This window comes from Oncorhynchus keta, chromosome 20 (genome assembly GCF_023373465.1).
Source record: "Oncorhynchus keta strain PuntledgeMale-10-30-2019 chromosome 20, Oket_V2, whole genome shotgun sequence".
Taxonomy (NCBI): domain Eukaryota; kingdom Metazoa; phylum Chordata; class Actinopteri; order Salmoniformes; family Salmonidae; genus Oncorhynchus; species Oncorhynchus keta.
In genome coordinates, this window is record NC_068440.1 from 12,816,759 (window position 1) to 12,838,005 (window position 21,247).

General features: G+C 45.1%; 1 long non-coding RNA gene across 1 annotated transcript; it reads right to left on the reverse strand.

The window, feature by feature from the left end:
* Window positions 1-17,816: 17,816 nt before the first annotated feature.
* On the reverse strand, window positions 17,817-20,769 carry LOC127909868 (uncharacterized). Its single transcript, XR_008072630.1, has 3 exons — window positions 20,440-20,769; window positions 18,722-18,788; window positions 17,817-18,065 (listed from the first exon to the last, which is right to left on the reverse strand). It is a non-coding gene; the product is annotated as an uncharacterized LOC127909868 (long non-coding RNA).
* Window positions 20,770-21,247: the final 478 nt, after the last annotated feature.

Here is a 21,247-nt window from a genome sequence, read left to right on the forward strand (position 1 = left end):
AAGCTTGGTCACAAATGGGTCTTCCAAATGGACAATGACCCCAAGCATACTTCCAAAGTTGTGTCAAAATGGCTTAAGTACAACAAAGTCAAGGTATTGGAGTGGCCTTCACAAAGCCCTATCCTCAATCCTATACAACCTGAAAAAGGTTGTGCGAGCAAGGAGGCCTACACATCTGACTCAGTTACACCAGCTCTGTCACGAGGAATGGGCCAAAATTCAACCAACTCTTTGTTGGAAGCTTGTGGAATGCTTCCTGAAACTTTTGACCCAAGTTAAACAATTTAAAGGCAATGCTACCAAATACTAAATGAGTGTGTGTAAACTTCTGACCCACTGGGAATGTGATGAAAGAAATAAAAGCTGAAATATATCATTCTCTCTACTGTTATTCTGACATGTCACATTCTAAAAAGTGGTGATCCTAACTGACCTAAGACAGGGAATTTGTACTAGGATTAAAAGGCAGGAATTGTGAAAAACTGAGTTTAAATGTATTTGGATAAGGTGTATGTAATCCTCCGACTTCAACTGTATGTATATGTATGTGAAAGACACCAAGAGACGGTGTATATTTGGCATTGTGTTTTCAAATTATTGTCCTGTTGAAAGGTGAATTCATCTCCCAATGTCTGGTGGAAAGCAGACTGAACCAGGTTTTCCTCTTGGATGTTACCTGTGCTTAGCTACATTCCATTTATGTTATATTCCGAAAAACTTCCTTGACGTAATGTGTTGTATTGGATTTGTCACAAACATAACACCTTGTATTGAGGACAAAAAGTGAATTGCTTTGCTACATTTTCTACGGGCATCCTTCGTTTCACTCTTGTCAGTTTAGTTAGTATTGTGAAATAACTGCAATGTTATTGGTCCACCCTACGTTTTCTCCTATCACAGCCATTAAACTTTGTGACTGTTTTAGTCACGATTGGCCTCATGGTGAAATTCCTGAGCGGTTTCCTTTCAGTTTAGCAACTGAGTTAGGAAGGACGGCAGTATCTTGGTAGTGACTGGGTGCATTGATACACCATATAAAGTGTAATTCATAACTTAACCATGCTCAAAGGGCTATTCAATGTCTGTCTTTTTTCTTTAACCCATCTACAAAAAAGTGCCCTTTTCTGCGAGGCATTGGAAAACCTCCCTGGTGTTTGTGGTTGTACAGAGATGAGGAAGTGTCAGATTCTCCCTCGGCGAGGTGGGTGTAGAGTCAGGCGCAGGAGAGCAAGAATATCCAAGAAGGGCGTTTTATTACTGTCCACCAACACAACAGGCACATGACCACAAACGCAGCACAAGAACACAGGAACGCAGTCTAGTAAACAAAACGGAGGTAACACTCCTCTGCTAAACTAACGTGTGGGCAAAACAGTCCCGTGAAAATACACCTGCTTAAAAGTTTTTTAAAAATTAAAAAAACACATAACAAACTAACGACAGTAATGCAAACAATCCCGCACAAAACCTAGCGTGTAGGGCGAGATTAAATAAACTATACACAGGTGAACACAAAACAGACAAAACCAAATGAAAAAGGAAAAGGGATCGGTGGCAGCTAGTAGGTCGGCGTTGACGACCGCCAAGCGCCGCCCGAACAGGGAGAGGAGGCACCTTCGGTGGAAGTCGTGACAGGATCATGTTAAATACTATTTTTGAACACAGAGTGTGTCCATGCAACTTATTATGTGACTTCTTATGTAAGATTGCCATAACAAAGGGGTTGAATACTTATTTACTTTTTAAATTAATTTGTAAAAAAAAATCTAAAAACATAATACCACTTTGACAGTATGGAGTATTGTGTGTAGGCCATTTGTCACAACATCTCAATTTAATCCATTTCAAATTCAGGCTCTAACACAATTTTTATGTCAAGGGGTGTGAATACGTTCTGAAGGCACTGAATACAAAACATTTAAAAAATCACGTTTTTTGAATGAATTGTGTCTTTAATAAGGTTTGCATAGATTAAGGTGCCAGGTCGGACAATTTTGACTACATTTGATGTGTAGATGTGCTGTCTATAATCACCCTTTAGTCAAACCTTTTCATAAAATAATACTGGGTTGTATCTTCATTACATTTGTCAAACTGTAAGTTGAAGAAACAAGTACTGTATTGCAGTTCAAAATAAATTACTTCATAGTTAATCAAGAGAGGAAATAACAAACAAAAAATAAATATTGGAATGAAGCTTATTATAAATAAAATAAATAAATGATAACCGTTTTAGTCAGTGGACAGCACAGCTTGAAACCACAAATGACATGACTAATAAATATATAAACATACTTTGTTCAGCTCAGCTGTAACTTTGATTAACAATCAGATGCATAATATAAAAAGTAGTACATTGCACAAAAAACATATGGCCTTTTAAGCTTATTAACAATTTTCACTTGATTTTCTCAGATGCAGTCCTGTGTAGTCAAGTGATTTTCCATACATTAAAGTCCCGTGATTAGCAGATATAGATGATTGGCTGTTCTTGTGATGACAATTGGCCACAGATGTTAGCGTTGTCACCTCAGAAGACACCGTTTCTTCTGGTGTACTGTACATTGTAAGATCTGCGTCTGTGCCAGCGTCTCCTTATAGCTGCACATCCGCCACATAAAATGCACTGCAAAACAAGATGGAGAAGTATGATTCACATGTAAAATTAAATCATTGCAGAAATGTAGCATATTTTTTTTTATAAATATGTAAACAGTATACACATTACACAAGTGAACACAAGACTATACGTACACATAGCAGGATCCACAGAGGTACCAAAATGATAGCGATGCCACAAGGGATGATAATGGCCAGAGCCCAGCCAGGAAAACCTCCACTTGTGGTATTGAAAGGAGTGGTCAGCAACAGAGTAGGAGGGGGTGTGGTTGCTTCTACAGTTGCCGTTGTGGGTGCTGCTGTTGTGGTGGTCGTAGCAGCTACAGTTGTGGTTTTTGTAGCAGCTTTTGTTGTGGTTGTCGAAGGAGCTGGAGTTGTGGTTGTTGAAGGAGCTGCCATTGTAGTGGTTGTAGGAGCTATAGCTGTTGTAATTAGAGCAGCATTATCAGCTGCAGTTGTAGGAGCTGCAGTTGTAGGAGCTGCAGTTGTAGGAGTTGCAGCTGTAGGAGCTGCAGTTGCAGCTGTAGGAGCTGCAGTGGCAGCTTTAGGAGCCGCAGTTGTTGGAGCTGCAGTTGTTCGAGCTGCAGTTGTAGGAGCTGCAGTTATTATAGGAGCTGCAATTGGGGTCTTCGTAAAAGCTGCAGTTGTTGTCGTAGTAGATGCTGCAGTTGTAGGGGTGGTAGGACCAATGGTTGTTGTAGTAAGAGCTGAATTGATTGTCATAGCAGCTTTTGTGGTGCTGGTTGAAGGAGCTACAGTTATTGGAGTAAGAGCTTTAGTTGTTGTAGGTATGGTAGATGTAGTGGTCGTAGGCGCTATAGTTGCCGTCGGAGCAACAGTTGTCATTGTAGGTGCGGCTGTTGTAGTGGTCATAAGAGCTAAAAGTGTTATAGTAGGAGGTGCAGTTATGGTCGTAGCTTTAGCTGCAGTTGCGTTTGTTGTAAGAGCTGCAGTTGTAGTGGTCGTAGTCGGTGCTTCTGTTGTAGTGGTCGTGGGATCTAAAATTGTAATAGGAGCTGCAGTTGTTGTTGTAGTAGGAGCTGCAGTTGTGGTTGTTGTATTAACTGCATTTGTAGTTGTTGAAGTAGGTGCTGCAGTTGCAGTGGTCATAGGAGCTACAGTTGTCATTGTAGGTGCTACAGTTGTAATTGTCGTAGTAAGTGCTTCAGTTGTAATTGTTGTAGTAAGGGATGCAGATGTAGTTGTCGTAGTAGGTGCTGCAGATGTAGTTGTCGTAGTAGGTGCTGCAGATGTAGGTGTCGTAATTGGTGCTGCAATTGTTGTTATCGTTGGAGCTTTAGTTATCGATGTAGTATGTGAAGCAGTTGTTGTGGTTGAAAGAGCTACAGTTGTTGTAGTAGGAGCTGAAGTTATTTTCGCAGTAGCTGCTGACGTTGTAGTGGTTGGGGATATATTTGTTGTCGTAGATGCTACAGTTGTTGTTGTAGGGGCTTCTGTTGTGGTTGTCGTAGGCGCTGCATTTGTGGTTGTCGTAGGAGCTACAGTTGTGGTTGTCATAGTAGGTGTTGTAGTTGTCGTAGTAGGCGCTGAAGTCGTGGTTGTCGTAGCAGCTTTGGTTGTAGTTGTTGTAGTTGGAGCTGCAGTTGTGATTGTCGTAGGAGCTACAGTTGTGGTTGTCGTAGTAGGTGTTGTAGTTGTCGTAGTAGGCGCTGAAGTCGTGGTTGTCGTAGCAGCTTCGGTTGTAGTTGTTGAAGTAGGTGCTGCAGTTGTTGTAGTTGGAGCTGCAGTTGTTGTTGTCATAGTAGGTGGTGTAGTTGTGGTCGTAGGAGCTACAGTTGTCATTGTAGGTGCTGCAGTTGTGGGGGTCGTTGGAGCTACAGTTGTTGTAGTTTGAGATGCAGTTGTTGTCATAGTAGGTGTTGTGGTTGTCGTAGTAGGTGTTGTAGTTGTCGTAGTAGGTGCTGCAGTTGTGGTGGTCGTAGGAGCTACAGTTGTGGTTGTCGTAGTAGGTGTTGTGGTTGTCGTAGTAGGTGTTGTAGTTGTCGTAGTAGGTGCTGCAGTTATGGTGGTCGTAGGAGCTACAGTTGTTGTAGTTGGAGCTGCAGTTGTGGTTGTCGTAGTAGGTGTTGTGGTTGTCGTAGTAGGTGTTGTAGTTGCCGTAGTAGGCGCTGAAGTCGTGGTTGTCGTAGCAGCTTCGGTTGTGGTTGTCGTAGTAGGTGCTGCAGTTGTGGTGGTCGTAGAAGCTACAGTTGTTGTAGTTGGAGCTGCAGTTATGGTTGTCGTAGGAGCTACAATTGTGGTTGCCATAGTAGGTGTTGTGGTTGTCGTAGTAGGTGTTGTAGTTGTCGTAGTAGGTGCTGAAGTCGTGGTTGTTGTAGCAGTTTCGGTTGTAGTTGTCGTAGTAGGTGCTGCAGTTGTAGTTGTTGAAGTAGGTGCTGCAGTTGTGGTCATAGGAGGTACAGTTGTGGTTGTCGTAGTAGGTGTTGTGGTTGCCGTAGTAATTGTTGTGGTTGCCGTAGTAGGTGTTGTGGTTGTCGTAGTAGGTGTTGTAGTTGTCGTTGTAGGTGTTGTAGTTGTCGTAGTAGGTGCTGCAGTTGTGGTGGTCGTAGGAGCTACAGTTGTTGTAGTTGGAGCTGCAGTTGTGGTTGTCGTCGTAGGTGTTGTAGTTGCTAGTAGGCGCAGTCGTGGTTGTTGTTGTAGTTGTCGTAGTAGGTGCTGCAGTTGTGGTGGTCGTAGGAGCTACAGTTGTTGTAGTTGGAGCTGCAGTTGTGGTTGTCGTCGTAGGTGTTGTGGTTGTCGTCGTAGGTGTTGTGGTTGTCGTAGTAGGTGTTGTAGTTGTCGTAGTAGGTGCTGAAGTCGTGGTTGTTGTAGCAGTTTTGGTTGTAGTTGTCGTAGTATGTGCTGCAGTTGTAGTTGTTGAAGTAGGTGCTGCAGTTGTTGTCGTAGGAGCTACAGTTGTCGTAGTAGGTGCTGCAGTTGTGGGGGTCGTAGGAGCTACATTTGTTGTAGTTGGAGCTGCAGTTGTGGTTGTCGTAGGAGGTACAGTTGTGGTTGTCGTAGTAGGTGTTGTAGTTGCCGTAGTAGTTGTTGTGGTTGCCGTAGTAGGTGTTGTGGTTGTCGTAGTAGGTGATGCAGTTGTGGCGGTCGTAGGAGCTACAGTTGTTGTAGCTGGAGCTGCAGTTGTGGTTGTCGTCGTAGGTGTTGTGGTTGCCGTAGTAGGCGCTGAAGTCGTGGTTGTCGTAGCAGCTTCGGTTGTAGTTGTCGTAGTAAGCGCTGCAGTTGTGGTGGTCGTAGGAGCTACAGTTGTTGTAGTTGGAGCTGCAGTTGTGGTTGTCGTAGGAGCTACAGTTGTGGTTGTCATAGTAGGTGTTGTGGTTGTCGTAGTAGGTATTGTAGTTGTCGTAGTAGGTGTTGTAGTTGTCGTAGTAGGTGCTGCAGTTGTAGTTGTTGAAGTAGGTGCTGCAGTTGTGGTCGTTGGAGCTACAGTTGTCGTTGAAGGTGCTGCAGTTGTGGGGGTCGTAGGAGCTACAGTTGTTGTAGTTGGAGCTGCAGTTGTGGTTGTCGTAGGAGGTACAGTTGTGGTTGCCGTAGTAGGTGTTGTGGTTGTCGTAGTAGGTGCTGCAGTTGTGGGGGTCGTAGGAGCTACAGTTGTTGTAGTTGGAGCTGCAGTTGTGAATGTCGTAGGAGCTACAGTTGTGGTTGTCATAGTAGGTGTTGTGGTTGTCGTAGTAGGTGCTGAAGTCGTGGTTGTTGTAGCAGTTTCGGTTGTAGTTGTCGCAGTTGGTGCTGCAGTTATAGTTGTTGAAGAAGGTGTGGCAGTTGTGGTCGTAGGAGCTACAGTTGTCGTTGTAGGTGCTGCAGTTGTGGGGGTCGTAGGAGCTGCAGTTGTTGTAGTTGGAGCTGCAGTTGTGGTTGTCGTAGGAGGTACAGTTGTGGTTGTCGTAGTAGGTGTTGTGGTTGCCGTAGTAGTTGTTGTGGTTGCCGTAGTAGGTGTTGTGGTTGTCGTAGTAGGTGCTGCAGTTGTGGTTGTCGTAGGAGGTACAGTTGTGGTTGTTAGTAGGTGCTGTGGTTGCCGTAGTAGGTGTTGTAGTTGTCGTAGTAGGTGCTGCAGTTATGGTGGTCGTAGGAGCTACAGTTGTTGTAGTTGGAGCTGCAGTTGTGGTTGTCGTAGTAGGTAATGTAGGTGTTGTAGTTGTCGTAGTAGGCGCTGAAGTCGTGGTTGTCATGTCGGTTGTTGTCGTAGTAGGTGCTGCAGTTGTGGTGGTCGTAGGAGCTACAGTTGTTGTAGTTGGAGCTGCAGTTATGGTTGTCGTAGGAGCTACAGTTGTGGTTGTCATAGTAGGTGTTGTAGTTGTCGTAGTAGGTGCTGAAGTCGTGGTTGTTGTAGCAGTTTCGGTTGTAGTTGTCGTAGTAGGTGCTGCAGTTGGTCGTAGGAGCTCCAGTTGTTGTTGTAGGTGCTGCAGGTGTGGGGGTCGTAGGAGCTACAGTTGTTGTAGTTGGAGCTGCAGTTTTGGTTGTCGTAGGAACTACAGTTGTGGTTGTCATAGTAGGTGTTGTGGTTGTGTCATAGGTGTTGTAGTAGGTGCTGAAGTCGTGGATGTTGTAGCAGTTTCGGTTGTAGTTGTCGCAGTAGGTGCTGCAGTTGTAGTTGTTGAAGAAGGTGTGGCAGTTGGGGTCGTAGGAGCTACAGTTGTCGTAGTAGGTGCTGCAGTTGTGGGGGTCGTAGGAGCTACAGTTGTTGTAGTTGGAGCTGCAGTTGTGGTTGTCGTAGGAGGTACAGTTGTGGTTGTCGTAGTAGGTGTTGTGGTTGCCGTAGTAGTTGTTGTGGTTGCCGTAGTAGGTGTTGTGGTTGTCGTAGTAGGTGCTGCAGTTGTGGTTGTCGTAGGAGGTACAGTTGTGGTTGTCGTAGTAGGTGCTGTGGTTGCCATAGTAGGTGTTGTAGTTGTCGTAGTAGGTGCTGCAGTTATGGTGGTCGTAGGAGCTACAGTTGTTGTAGTTGGAGCTGCAGTTGTGGTTGTCGTAGTAGGTAATGTAGGTGTTGTAGTTGTCGTAGTAGGCGCTGAAGTCGTGGTTGTCGTAGCAGCTTCGGTTGTGGTTGTCGTAGTAGGTGCTGCAGTTGTGGTGGTCGTAGGAGCTACAGTTGTTGTAGTTGGAGCTGCAGTTATGGTTGTCGTAGGAGCTACAGTTGTGGTTGTCATAGTAGGTGTTGTGGTTGTCGTAGTAGGTGTTGTAGTTGTCGTAGTAGGTGCTGCAGTTGTAGTTGTTGAAGTAGGTGCTGCAGTTGTGGTCGTAGGAGCTCCAGTTGTTGTTGTAGGTGCTGCAGTTGTGGGGGTCGTAGGAGCTACAGTTGTTGTAGTTGGAGCTGCAGTTGTGGTTGTCGTAGGAGGTACAGTTGTGGTTGTCGTAGTAGGTGCTGTGGTTGCCGTAGTAGGTGTTGTAGTTGTCGTAGTAGGTGCTGCAGTTATGGTGGTCGTAGGAGTACAGTTGTTGTAGTTGGAGCTGCAGTTGTGGTTGTCGTAGTAGGTAATGTAGGTGTTGTAGTTGTCGTAGTAGGCGCTGAAGTCGTGGTTGTCATAGCAGTTCGGTTGTGGTCGTCGTAGTAGGTGCTGCAGTTGTGGTGGTCGTAGGAGCTACAGTTGTTGTAGTGCAGTTATGGTTGTCGTAGGAGCTACAGTTGTGGTTGTCATAGTAGGTGTTGTAGTTGTCGTAGTAGGTGCTGAAGTCGTGGTTGTTGTAGCAGTTTCGGTTGTAGTTGTCGTAGTAGGTGCTGCAGTTGTGGTCGTAGGAGCTCCAGTTGTTGTTGTAGGTGCTGCAGTTGTGGGGGTCGTAGGAGCTACAGTTGTTGTAGTTGGAGCTGCAGTTTTGGTTGTCGTAGGAACTACAGTTGTGGTTGTCATAGTAGGTGTTGTGGTTGTCGTAATAGGTGTTGTAGTAGGTGCTGAAGTCGTGGTTGTTGTAGCAGTTTCGGTTGTAGTTGTCGCAGTAGGTGCTGCAGTTGTAGTTGTTGAAGAAGGTGTGGCAGTTGTGGTCGTAGGAGCTACAGTTGTCGTTGTAGGTGCTGCAGTTGTGGGGGTCGTAGGAGCTACAGTTGTTGTAGTTGGAGCTGCAGTTGTGGTTGTCGTAGGAGGTACAGTTGTGGTTGTCGTAGTAGGTGTTGTGGTTGCCGTAGTAGTTGTTGTGGTTGCCGTAGTAGGTGTTGTGGTTGTCGTAGTAGGTGCTGCAGTTGTGGTTGTCGTAGGAGGTACAGTTGTGGTTGTCGTAGTAGGTGCTGTGGTTGCCGTAGTAGGTGTTGTAGTTGTCAGTTGTGCAGTGGTGTCGTAGGAGCTACAGTTGTTGTAGTGGAGCTGCAGTTGTGGTTGTTAGTAGGTAATGTAGGTGTTGTAGTTGTCGTAGTAGGCGCTGAAGTCGTGGTTGTCGTAGCAGTTCGGTTGTGGTTGTCGTAGTAGGTGCTGCAGTTGTGGTTGGTCGTAGGAGCTACAGTTGTTGTAGTTGGAGCTGCAGTTATGGTTGTCGTAGGAGCTACAGTTGTGGTTGTCATAGTAGGTGTTGTGGTTGTCGTAGTAGGTGTTGTAGTTGTCGTAGTAGGTGTTGTAGTTGTCGTAGTAGGTGCTGCAGTTGTGGTCGTAGGAGCTCCAGTTGCAGTTGTGTTGTGGTCGTAGGAGCTACAGTTGTTGTAGTTTGCAGTTGTGGTTGCTGCAGTTGTGGTTGTCATAGTAGGTGCTGTGGTTGTTGTAGTTGTTGTAGTTGTCGTAGTAGGTGCTGAAGTTCGTGGTTGTCGTAGTAGGTTGTGGTTGTCGTAGTAGGTGCTGCAGTTGTGGTGGTCGTAGGAGCTACAGTTGTTGTAGTTGGAGCTGCAGTTGTGGTTGTCGTAGGAGCAGTTGTGGTTGTCATAGTAGGTGTTGTGGTTGTCGTAGTAGGTGTTGTAGTTGTCGTAGTAGGTGCTGAAGTCGTGGTTGTGTAGCAGTTGTCGGTTGTAGTTGTCGTAGTAGGTGCTGCAGTTGTGGTCGTAGGAGCTTCAGTTGTCGTTGTAGGTGCTGCAGTTGTGGGGGTCGTAGGAGCTACAGTTGTTGTAGTTGGAGCTGCAGTTGTGGTTGTCGTAGTAGGTGCAGTTGTGGTTGTCGTAGTAGGTGTTGTGGTTGTTGTCGTAGTAGGTGTTGTTGTGGTTGTCGTAGTAGGTGTAGGTGTTGTAGTTGTCGTAGTAGGTGCTGCAGTTGTGGTGGTCGTAGGAGCTACAGTTGTTGTAGTTAGTAGGAGCTGCAGTTGTGGTTGTCGTAGGTAGGTGCAGTTGTGGTTGCTGAAGTCGTGGTTGGTAGCAGCTTCGGTTGTGGTTGTCGTAGTAGGTGCTGCAGTTGTGGTGGTCGTAGGAGCTACAGTTGTTGTAGTTGGAGCTGCAGTTGTGGTTGTCGTAGGAGCTACAGTTGTGGTTGTCATAGTAGGTGTTGTGGTTGTCGTAGTAGGTGTTGTAGTTGTCGTAGTAGGTGCTGAAGTCGTGGTTGTTGTAGCAGTTTTGGTTGTGCAGTTGTCGTGAGCTGCAGTTGTGGTTGTCGTAGGTAGGTACAGTTGTGGTTGTCAGTTGTTAGTTCAGTAGGTGTTGTAGTGTCAGTTGCTGAGCTTCAGTTGTAGTAGGTGCTGCAGTTGTGGGGGTCGTAGGAGCTACAGTTGTTGTAGTTGGAGCTGCAGTTATGTTGTTGTAGGAGCTACAGTTGTGGTTGTCATAGTAGGTGTTGTGGTTGTCGTAGTAGTTGTAGTTGTCGTAGTAGGTGCTGAAGTCGTGGTTGTTGTAGCAGTTTCGGTTGTAGTTGTCGCAGTAGGTGCTGCAGTTGTAGTTGTTTGTGGCAGTTGTGGTCGTAGGAGCTACAGTTGTCGTTGTAGGTGCTGCAGTTGTGGGGGTCGTAGGAGCTACAGTTGTTGTAGTTGGAGCTGCAGTTGTGGTTGTCGTAGGAGGTACAGTTGTGGTTGTCGTAGTAGGTGTTGTGGTTGCCGTAGTAGTTGTTGTGGTTGCCGTAGTAGGTGTTGTGGTTGTCGTAGTAGGTGCTGCAGTTGTGGTTGTCGTAGGAGGTACAGTTGTGGTTGTCGTAGTAGGTGCTGTGGTTGCCGTAGTAGGTGTTGTAGTTGTCGTAGTAGGTGCTGCAGTTATGGTGGTCGTAGGAGCTACAGTTGTTGTAGTTGGAGCTGCAGTTGTGGTTGTCGTAGTAGGTAATGTAGGTGTTGTAGTTGTCGTAGTAGGCGCTGAAGGTGGCTAGCAGTTGTCGTAGTAGGTGCTGCAGTTGTGGTGGTCGTAGGAGCTACAGTTGTTGTAGTTGGAGCTGCAGTTATGGTTGTCGTAGGAGTACAGTTGTGGTTGTCATAGTAGGTGTTGTGGTTGTCGTAGTAGGTGTTGTAGTTGTCGTAGTAGGTGCTGAAGTCGTGGTTGTTGTAGCAGTTCGGTTGTAGTTGTCGTAGTAGGTGCTGCAGTTGTGGTCGAGGAGCTCCAGTTGTTGTTGTAGGTGCTGCAGTTGTCGTAGGAGCTACAGTTGTTGTAGTTGGAGCTGTAGTAGGAGCTACAGTTGTGGTTGTCATAGTAGGTGTTGTGGTTGTCGTCATAGGTGTTGTAGTAGGTGCTGAAGTCGTGGATGTTGTAGCAGCGGTTGTAGTTGTCGCAGTAGGTGCTGCAGTTGTAGTTGTTGAAGAAGGTGTGGCAGTTGTGGTCGTAGGAGCTACAGTTGTCGTGTAGGTGCTGCAGTTGTGGTTGTCGTAGGAGGTACAGTTGTGGTTGTCGTAGTAGGTGTTGTGGTTGCTGCAGTTGTTGTGGTTGCCGTAGTAGGTGTTGTGGTTGTCGTAGTAGGTGCTGCAGTTGTGGTTGTCGTAGTAGGTGTTGTGGTTGCCGTAGTAGTTGTTGTGGTTGCCGTAGTAGGTGTTGTAGTTGTCGTAGTAGGTGCTGCAGTTATGGTGGTCGTAGGAGCTACAGTTGTTGTAGTTGGAGCTGCAGTTGTGGTTGTCGTAGTAGGTAATGTAGGTGTTGTAGTTGTCGTAGTAGGCGCTGAAGTCGTGGTTGTCATAGCAGCTTCGGTTGTGGTTGTCGTAGTAGGTGCTGCAGTTGTGGTGGTCGTAGGAGCTACAGTTGTTGTAGTTGGAGCTGCAGTTATGGTTGTCGTAGGAGCTACAGTTGTGGTTGTCATAGTAGGTGTTGTGGTTGTCGTAGTAGGTGTTGTAGTTGTCGTAGTAGGTGCTGCAGTTGTGGGGGTCGAAGTCGTGGTTGGTTGTAGGAGCAGTTGTGGTTGTCGTAGTAGGTGTTGTGGTTAGTAGGTGTTGTGGTTGTCGTAGTAGGTGCTGCAGTTGTGGTGGTCGTAGGAGCTACAGTTGTTGTAGTTGCTGCAGTTGTGGGGGTCGTAGGAGCTACAGTTGTTGTAGTTGGAGCTGCAGTTGTGGTTGTCGTAGGAGGTACAGTTGTGGTTGTCGTAGTAGGTGTTGTGGTTGCGTAGTAGTTGTTGTGGTTGCCGTAGTAGGTCTTGTGGTTGTCGTAGTAGGTGTTGTAGTTGTCGTAGTAGGTGCTGCAGTTGTGGTGGTCGTAGGAGCTACAGTTGTTGTAGTTGGAGCTGCAGTTGTGGTTGTCGTCGTAGGTGTTGTGGTTGCCGTAGTAGGTGTTGTGGTTGTCGTAGTAGGTGTTGTAGTAGGTGCTGCAGTGGTGGTGGTGTTGCTACAGTTGTTGTAGTTGGAGCTACAGTTGTGGTTGTAGTAGGTGTTGTGGTTGTCGTAGTAGGTGTTGTAGTTGTCGTAGTAGGTGCTGCAGTTGTGGTTGTAGCAGCGGTTGAAGTTGTCGTAGTTGCTGCAGTTGTAGTTGTGAAGTAGGTGCTGCAGTTGTGGGGGTCGTAGGAGCTACAGTTGTTGTAGTTGGAGCTGCAGTTGTGGTTGTCGTAGGAGGTACAGTTGTGGTTGTCGTAGTAGTGTTGTAGTTGTCGTAGTAGGTGCTGCAGTGGTGGTGGTCGTAGGAGCTACAGTTGTTGTAGTTGGAGCTGCAGTTGTGGTTGTCGTAGGAGGTACAGTTGTGGTTGTCGTAGTAGGTGTTGTGGTTGCCGTAGTAGGTGTTGTAGTTGTCGTAGTAGGTGCTGAAGGTGTTGCAGTTGTAGTTGGTAGTAAGTGCTGCAGTTGTGGTGGTCGTAGGAGCTACAGTTGTTGTAGTTGGAGCTGCAGTTGTGGTTGTAGGTGTTGGAGTCGTAGTAGGCGCAGTTGTGGTTGTCATAGTAGTTGTCGTAGTAAGTGCTGCAGTTGTGGTGGTCGTAGGAGCTACAGTTGTTGTAGTTGGAGCTGCAGTTGTGGTTGTCGTAGGAGCTACAGGTGTGGTTGTCATAGTAGGTGTTGTGGTTGTCGTAGTAGGTGCTGAAGTCGTGGTTGTTGTAGCAGTTTCGGTTGTAGTTGTCGTAGTAGGTGCTGCAGTTGTAGTTGTTGAAGTAGGTGCTGCAGTTGTGGTCGTAGGAGCTACAGTTGTCGTAGTAGGTGCTGCAGTTGTGGGGTCGTAGGAGCTACAGTTGTTGTAGGTTGTCGTAGGAGGTACAGTTGTGGTTGTCGTAGTAGGTGTTGTGGTTGCCGTAGTAGGTGTTGTGGTTGTCGTAGTAGGTGCTGCAGTTGTGGTGGTCGTAGGAGCTACAGTTGTTGTAGTTGGAGCTGCAGTTGTGGTTGTTGTAGGTGTTGTGGTTGTAGCAGTTGTGGTTGTCGTCAGTAGTAGGTGCTGCAGTTGTGGTAGGAGCTACAGTTGTTGTAGTTGGAGCTGCGAAGGAGGTACAGTTGTGGTTGTAGTAGTAGGTTTCGTAGTAGGTGTTGCAGTTGGTTAGTAGGTGCTGCAGTTGTGGTGGGTAGGAGCAACAGTTGTAGTTGGAGCTGCAATTGTGGTGGTCGTAGGAGCTATAGTTGTTGTTGCAGCTTCAGTTGTAGTTGTCGTAGTAGGTGCTGCAGTTCGTAGGAGCTCAGTTGTAGTTGTTAGTAGGTGCTGCAGTTGTTGTGATGTTGTCGTAGAAGTCAGTTGTGGGGTCATAGGAGTAGTGTTGGCAGCTGCAGTTGTGGTTGTGGTTGAGCTAGGTGCAGTGGTTTGTGTTGTGGTTGTCGTAGTAGGTGCTGCAGTTGTGGTGGTCGTAGGAGCTACAGTTGTTGTAGTTGGAGCTGCAGTTATGGTTGTCGTAGGAGCTACAGTTGTGGTTGTCATAGTAGGTGTTGTGGTTGTCGTAGTAGGTGTTGTAGTTGTCGTAGTAGGTGCTGCAGTTGTAGTTGTTGAAGTAGGTGCTGCAGTTGTGGTCGTAGGAGCTCCAGTTGTTGTTGTAGGTGCTGCAGTTGTGGGGGTCGTAGGAGCTAGTTGTTGTAGTTGGAGCTGCAGTTGTGGTTGTCGTAGGAGGTACAGTTGTGGTTGTCATAGTAGGTGTTGTGGTTGTCGTAGTAGGTGTTGTGGTTGTCGTAGTAGGTGCTGTCGTGGTTGTCGTGCCGGTTGTGGTTGTCGTAGTAGGTGCTGCAGTTGTGGTGGTCGTAGAGCTACAGTTGTTGTAGTTGGAGCTGCAGTTGTGGTTGTCGTAGGAGCTACAGTTGTGGTTGTCATAGTAGGTGTTGTGGTTGTCGTAGTAGGTGTTGTAGTTGTCGTAGTAGGTGCTGAAGTCGTGGTTGTTGTAGCAGTTTCGGTTGTAGTTGTCGCAGTTGGTGCTGCAGTTATAGTTGTTGAAGAAGGTGTGGCAGTTGTGGTCGTAGGAGCTACAGTTGTCGTTGTAGGTGCTGCAGTTGTGGGGGTCGTAGGAGCTGCAGTTGTTGTAGTTGGAGCTGCAGTTGTGGTTGTCGTAGGAGGTACAGTTGTGGTTGTCGTAGTAGGTGTTGTGGTTGCCGTAGTAGTTGTTGTGGTTGCCGTAGTAGGTGTTGTGGTTGTCGTAGTAGGTGCTGCAGTTGTGGTTGTCGTAGGAGGTACAGTTGTGGTTGTTAGTAGGTGCTGTGGTTGCCGTAGTAGGTGTTGTAGTTGTGGTAGGTGCTGCAGTTATGGTGGTCGTAGGAGCTAGTTGTTGTAGTGGAGCTGCAGTTGTGGTTGTCGTAGTAGGTGTTGTTGTAGTTGTCGTAGTAGGCGCTGAAGTCGTGGTTGTCATAGCAGCTTCGGTTGTGGTCGTCGTAGTAGGTGCTGCAGTTGTGGTGGTCGTAGGAGCTACAGTTGTTGTAGTTGGAGCTGCAGTTATGGTTGTCGTAGGAGCTACAGTTGTGGTTGTCATAGTAGGTGTTGTGGTTGTCGTAGTAGGTGTTGTAGTTGTCGTAGTAGGTGCTGAAGTCGTGGTTGTTGTAGCAGTTTCGGTTGTAGTTGTCGTAGTAGGTGCTGCAGTTGTGGTCGTGCTGTAGGTGCTGCAGTTGTGGGGTGTAGGAGCTACAGTTGTTGTAGTTGGAGCTGCAGTTTGTCGTAGGAACTACAGTTGTGGTTGTCATAGTAGGTGTTGTGGTTGTCATAGGTGTTGTAGTAGGTGCTGCAGTTGTGGTTGTGAAGTAGCAGTTTCAGTTGTAGTTGTCGTAGTAGGTGCTGCAGTTGTAGTTGTTGAAGTAGGTGCTGCAGTTGTGGTCGTAGGAGCTACAGTTGTTGTAGTAGGTGCTGCAGTTGTGGTTGTCGTAGGAGGTACAGTTGTGGTTGTCGTAGTAGGTGTTGTGGTTGCCGTAGTAGTTGTTGTGGTTGCCGTAGTAGGTGTTGTGGTTGTCGTAGTAGGTGCTGCAGTTGTGGTTGTCGTAGGAGGTACAGTTGTGGTTGTCGTAGTAGGTGCTGTGGTTGCCATAGTAGGTGTTGTAGTTGTCGTAGTAGGTGCTGCAGTTATGGTGGTCGTAGGAGCTACAGTTGTTGTAGTTGGAGCTGCAGTTGTGGTTGTCGTAGTAGGTAATGTAGGTGTTGTAGTTGTCGTAGTAGGCGCTGAAGTCGTGGTTGTCGTAGCAGTCGGTTGTGGTTGTCGTAGTAGGTGCTGCAGTTGTGGTGGTCGTAGGAGCTACAGTTGTTGTAGTTGGAGCTGCAGTTATGGTTGTCGTAGGAGCTACAGTTGTGGTTGTCATAGTAGGTGTTGTGGTTGTCGTAGTAGGTGTTGTAGTTGTCGTAGTAGGTGCTGCAGTTGTGGGGGTCGTAGGAGTACAGTTGTTGTAGTTGGAGCTGTGGTTAGTACAGTTGTGGTTGTCGTAGTAGGTGTTGTGGTTGCCGTAGTAGGTGTTGTGGTTGTCGTAGTAGGTGCTGCAGTTGTGGTGGTCGTAGGAGCTACAGTTGTTGTAGTTAGGAGCTGCAGTTGTGGGGGTCGTAGGAGCTACAGTTGTTGTAGTTGGAGCTGCAGTTGTGGTTGTCGTAGGAGGTACAGTTGTGGTTGTCGTAGTAGGTGTTGTGGTTGCCGTAGTAGTTGTTGTGGTTGCCGTAGTAGGTCTTGTGGTTGTCGTAGTAGGTGTTGTAGTTGTTGTAGTAGGTGCTGCAGTTGTGGTGGTCGTAGGAGCTACAGTTGTTGTAGTTGGAGCTTCAGTTGTGGTTGTCGTCGTAGGTGTTGTGGTTGCCGTAGTAGGTGTTGTGGTTGTCGTAGTAGGTGTTGTAGTAGGTGCTGCAGTGGTGGTGGTCGTTGGAGCTACAGTTGTTGTAGTTGGAGCTACAGTTGTGGTTGTCATAGTAGGTGTTGTGGTTGTCGTAGTAGGTGTTGTAGTTGTCGTAGTAGGTGCTGAAGTCGTGGTTGTAGCAGTTTCGGTTGTAGTTGTCGTAGTAGGTGCTGCAGTTGTAGTTGTTGAAGTAGGTGCTGCAGTTGTGGGGGTCGTAGGAGCTACAGTTGTTGTAGTTGGAGCTGCAGTTGTGGTTGTCGTAGGAGGTACAGTTGTGGTTGTCGTAGTAGGTGTTGTAGTTGTCGTAGTAGGTGCTGCAGTGGTGGTGGTCGTAGGAGCTACAGTTGTTGTAGTTGGAGCTGCAGTTGTGGTTGTCGTAGGAGGTACAGTTGTGGTTGTCGTAGTAGGTGTTGTGGTTGCCGTAGTTGGTGTTGTAATTGTCGTAGTAGGTGCTGAAGTCGTGGTTGTCATAGCAGCTTCGGTTGTAGTTGTCGTAGTAAGTGCTGCAGTTGTGGTGGTCGTACGAGCTACAGTTGTTGTAGTTGGAGCTGCAGTTGTGGTTGTCGTCGTAGGTGTTGTGGTTGTCGTAGTAGGCGCTGAAGTCGTGGTTGTCATAGCAGCTTCGGTAGTAGTTGTCGTAGTAAGTGCTGCAGTTGTGGTGGTCGTAGGAGCTACAGTTGTTGTAGTTGGAGCTGCAGTTGTGGTTGTCGTAGGAGCTACAGGTGTGGTTGTCATAGTAGGTGTTGTGGTTGTCGTAGTAGGTGCTGAAGTCGTGGTTGTTGTAGCAGTTTCGGTTGTAGTTGTCGTAGTAGGTGCTGCAGTTGTAGTTGTTGAAGTAGGTGCTGCAGTTGTGGTCATAGGAGCTACAGTTGTCGTAGTAGGTGCTGCAGTTGTGGGGGTCGTAGGAGCTACAGTTGTTGTAGTTGGAGCTGTGGTTGTCGTAGGAGGTACAGTTGTGGTTGTCGTAGTAGGTGTTGTGGTTGCCGTAGTAGGTGTTGTGGTTGTCGTAGTAGGTGCTGCAGTTGTGGTGGTCGTAGGAGCTACAGTTGTTGTAGTTGGAGCTGCAGTTGTGGTTGTCGTCGTAGGTGTTGTGGTTGTCGTAGTAGGCGCTGAAGTCGTGGTTGTCGTAGCAGCTTCGGTTGTAGTTGTAGGTGCTGCAGTTGTGGGGGTCATAGGAGCTACAGTTGTTGTAGTTGGAGTTGTGGTTGTCGAAGGAGGTACAGTTGTGGTTGTCGTAGTAGGTGCTGTGGTTATCGTAGTAGGTGTTGCAGTTGTCGTAGTAGGTGCTGCAGTTGTGGTGGTCATAGGAGCAACAGTTGTAGTTGGAGCTGCAATTGTGGTGGTCGTAGGAGCTATAGTTGTTGTTGCAGCTTCAGTTGTAGTTGTCGAAGTAGGTGCTGCAGTTGTGGTTATCGTAGGAGCTTCAGTTGTAGTTGTTGAAGTAGGTGCTGCAGTTGTAGTGGTCATAGGCGCTTCAGATGTTGTCGTAGAAGCATCAATTGTGGGGGTCATAGGAGCTACAATTGTTGTAGTTGCAGCCGCAGTTGTGGTTGTCGGAGCTGCAGTGGCTGTCGTAGAAGGTGCTGTAGTTGTGGTTGTTGCAGTTGGTGCAGCTGGTGTAGTGGTCGTAGGACTGACAGTTGTAGGAAGAGCTGCATTGGTTGTTGTTGAAGCTTCAGTTGTTGTCGAAGGAGCTACAGTTGTTGTAGTAGGAGCTACAGTTATTGTCATAGGAGCTACACTTGTTGTCATAGGAGCTGCAGTTGTCATAGGAGCTGCAGTTGTCGTAGGAGCTGCAGTCGTCGTAGGAGCTGCAGTCGTCGTCGGAGCTGCAGTTGTCGTAGGAGCTGCAGTTGTCGTAGGAGCTTCAGGTGTCGTAGGAGCTGCAGTTGTCGTAGGAGCTGCAGTTGTGGTCAGAACTCCATGGATATTCCAGCATAAAAACACTGTGGTTTATGAGATTAATGGTTAATATGTTTATTGCGCACAATATCAACATTTCCAAGATTTCCCTTCATCAGCATGGTGCAGTTTTTGACATATTTATTATGTAATATATACAATTATAATTTATAGCTACATATTATTCCCTTGATTGTTAATAATATTACCTATAATACTTTATTGAGATTACCACACCTGAGTTCTATTTTTGTTGTTGTTGAAAAGAGGGTACATTTTTCATTACAGTAGTGTGGTAATATAATTCAAGTAATAGAGGTTACAGCAGTGTGATAATGTTTACTGCTTACAATTGAGTCATTTTCCTTTTTTATATTTTGGAAACGTATTTAATCGAGGGGAGACATTTGACAGTAAAGTAGCCTTGGCAAAATGTAAAACTGCCTCCATGAAATGTCAAAATAAACATATTTAGAAAAAATCATAAGCATTGTAACATCATATGCATACAACACGTACATCATTGCTCATTATTCTAATTACATTATCCAAATGTATATGGTCTATTTTGTCACCATCTTGCCTTTTTGGTTGTTAATATTTTAATTCAGGATTAATACATGAGTTGGCATGAAGTTAGCAAATAGTAAAAAATGAGTTAGAAACATGAACACAGAATGAAATTCAGTGTACTACATACCCATTGTAAATAAAGTAGCTGTCAGTTTCTGGGTCTTCATTTTGGACTCAGTTGATGCAGTTGTTTTCTGAATAGAAAGGAAAATATACATTTTATTGACAGGTCATAAGCCACTATTCATGTTCAGCGGTGGACACTTTTCAACTTAATCTGTAACTTGTTAAGCACATTTATGCAACTCATTTAGGTGTGCCAGATCAAGAGCTGTGAATAATTATTCATTCAAGACATCGCTGTGAACAAAATTAGCTTGTGAAGAATAATGTAAAAAAACAAGGAAACAAAATGTGAAAACTTTGCAAGGCTGTGAATCATTTCACAATGGTCACTATAACCACTATAACATGGATTTATACACTTTAGTGAAATTACACAGTAAAATCCAGATTAGCGTTGCATTTTTTCCCATCAGAAATCAGCCTATTACCGCATCCCACCAACCATGTTACTTCATTGCAGAGGAAAGGGCATTTCAAATTTGCAAACGGTCTGCGAGCGACCAGGAATTCACACATATTCTGTGAAAGTAATCGGTGTAGTTCATCAAAAGATGCATTTTTTTTCAAATATAAAACATGAAATAGTAAAATCAACATTAGCGTTACAATTTTTCAAGAGAAATACGCATTTTGCTGCTTAATAAGCATAAGTATTTAAACTTGGCTTTCAAAAGTTGACCAATCCATTTTCTACATTCTTAAAAAGATGAGAAAAAATAAGAAACCTGCACACTGCTCTTGCTAATATCACTGCTCTATTAAATTCACATTTAGGCCTCAAGCATGAAACACATTGAACGTATGTGACTGGAGCAATGTCAACATAAGGGTGCAAATTAAAAACACTCACAAAATCCTGGAGTATAAGGAAAACAAGCATATGTTACAAATGTTTATATTTTTTATTTAACCTTCATTTAACTAGGCAAGTCCATTAAGAACAAATTCTTACTTACAATGACAGCCTAGGAACATTGGGTTAACTGCCTTGTTCAGGGGCACAACAACAGATTTTTACCTTGTCAGCTCTGTGATTCGATCTAGCAACCATTCGGTTACTGGCTCAATACTCTAACCACAAGGCTACCTGCCACCCCTATAATATAACAACGTGCATTTCATAAGTGTTCTTATAATTCTAATAAAGTGTGTACATAAAACGTATTAAACAAGACCGTAAAACATCAATGAGGACATCGACCTATCAATAAAGTTGTCATAAATCATTGGGTACTGAACAAGAAAAACCGTCAGAGTGATCTGAAGTGGCGGCGTTAACTCATGTTCACATTTACATAACATGCATGGGCATTTCATCATTAAGACCAGGCTGTAACACAATACAATGTGGAATAAGTCAAGAGGTATGAATACTTTCTGAAGGCACTGTAAATCATATAAATTTAAAGTTTTCAAATGGTCTGCCAGCAATGAACTACATATTCCTATACATATTCTGTGACAGTTTAGTAGTTCATCAAAAGTGTATGGATGTTTACATATAACGTGTACATAATAACCATAATCTTCATTGTTTCAATGTTGTTGCCTTTACATTATCAATTTTGGATTTTAATCTTTTCTTGTCAGACCATTTTACCTTGTTATATTTGTATGTGATATTTAAAAAAAGATTGTGCTGTGTGCAATTTATTTAAAAATATTGATCAAGTATTTTCCGTGTATATATTCAATTATAGAGTAAAGGTCATTACTTACCTACAGCAAACACTTCAATGGCAGTCACCTATTTATGTAATTTCTCCAAATATCAATTGAGGAAGGTCTTGGTTAATGACAATTAACAATCACAATATCTGGCTTATATCTACTCTAAAATATAATTTTCCTTCTAGTTCTGCTAACCATTTCAAGCTTACAATTGAACTGTTCCCGTGTATACTGTCATGCCAATGTATTTCTAGTTTGTATTTATATTACTACAGGGCTGGTTTGATGCCACAAATTGTCTCTTTCAGGTGACGTAATATTTTGGGAGGCACCAAAGATAATAAGATAAAGGTGACGAAAAAGGGAGGGACAGAGGAATGCAAGTGGGAAGTACTTAGCTTCAAAATGTTTGTTTTTTTCCCCAGGTACTGACTGACGTGGTATGGAAAACTGGTAAGGTGTTCTGACAACAAAATTTGTCACGGACTAAAAATAATTGAAAAAAGGGGAGGGGGAAAATAATCTGTTTGAGAGTATAATAACAGTTATGTACTAACCTTTTTTTATTGTAAACTGTTTAGGTCACAAATTAATAAAAATCTGTATATTGTGACTCGATAAAAAAAATACATATTTAAAGACTTGTATCTCTCTATGATAATGAAATGTGTTCAAGTTATTTTTTAAATATTTTCTATTGAACATTAACATGACACTACAATAGTGTTTCAGTATTTTGAAGTGTGCCTTGGTCCTCATTATTTTGATATCATGGATGGTCAGTCCTTGCATCCATAGCTACATCTATGAATTTGAGAGTGGTTACGTTTACTAAAGTGGTGGGGTGTCCACATTG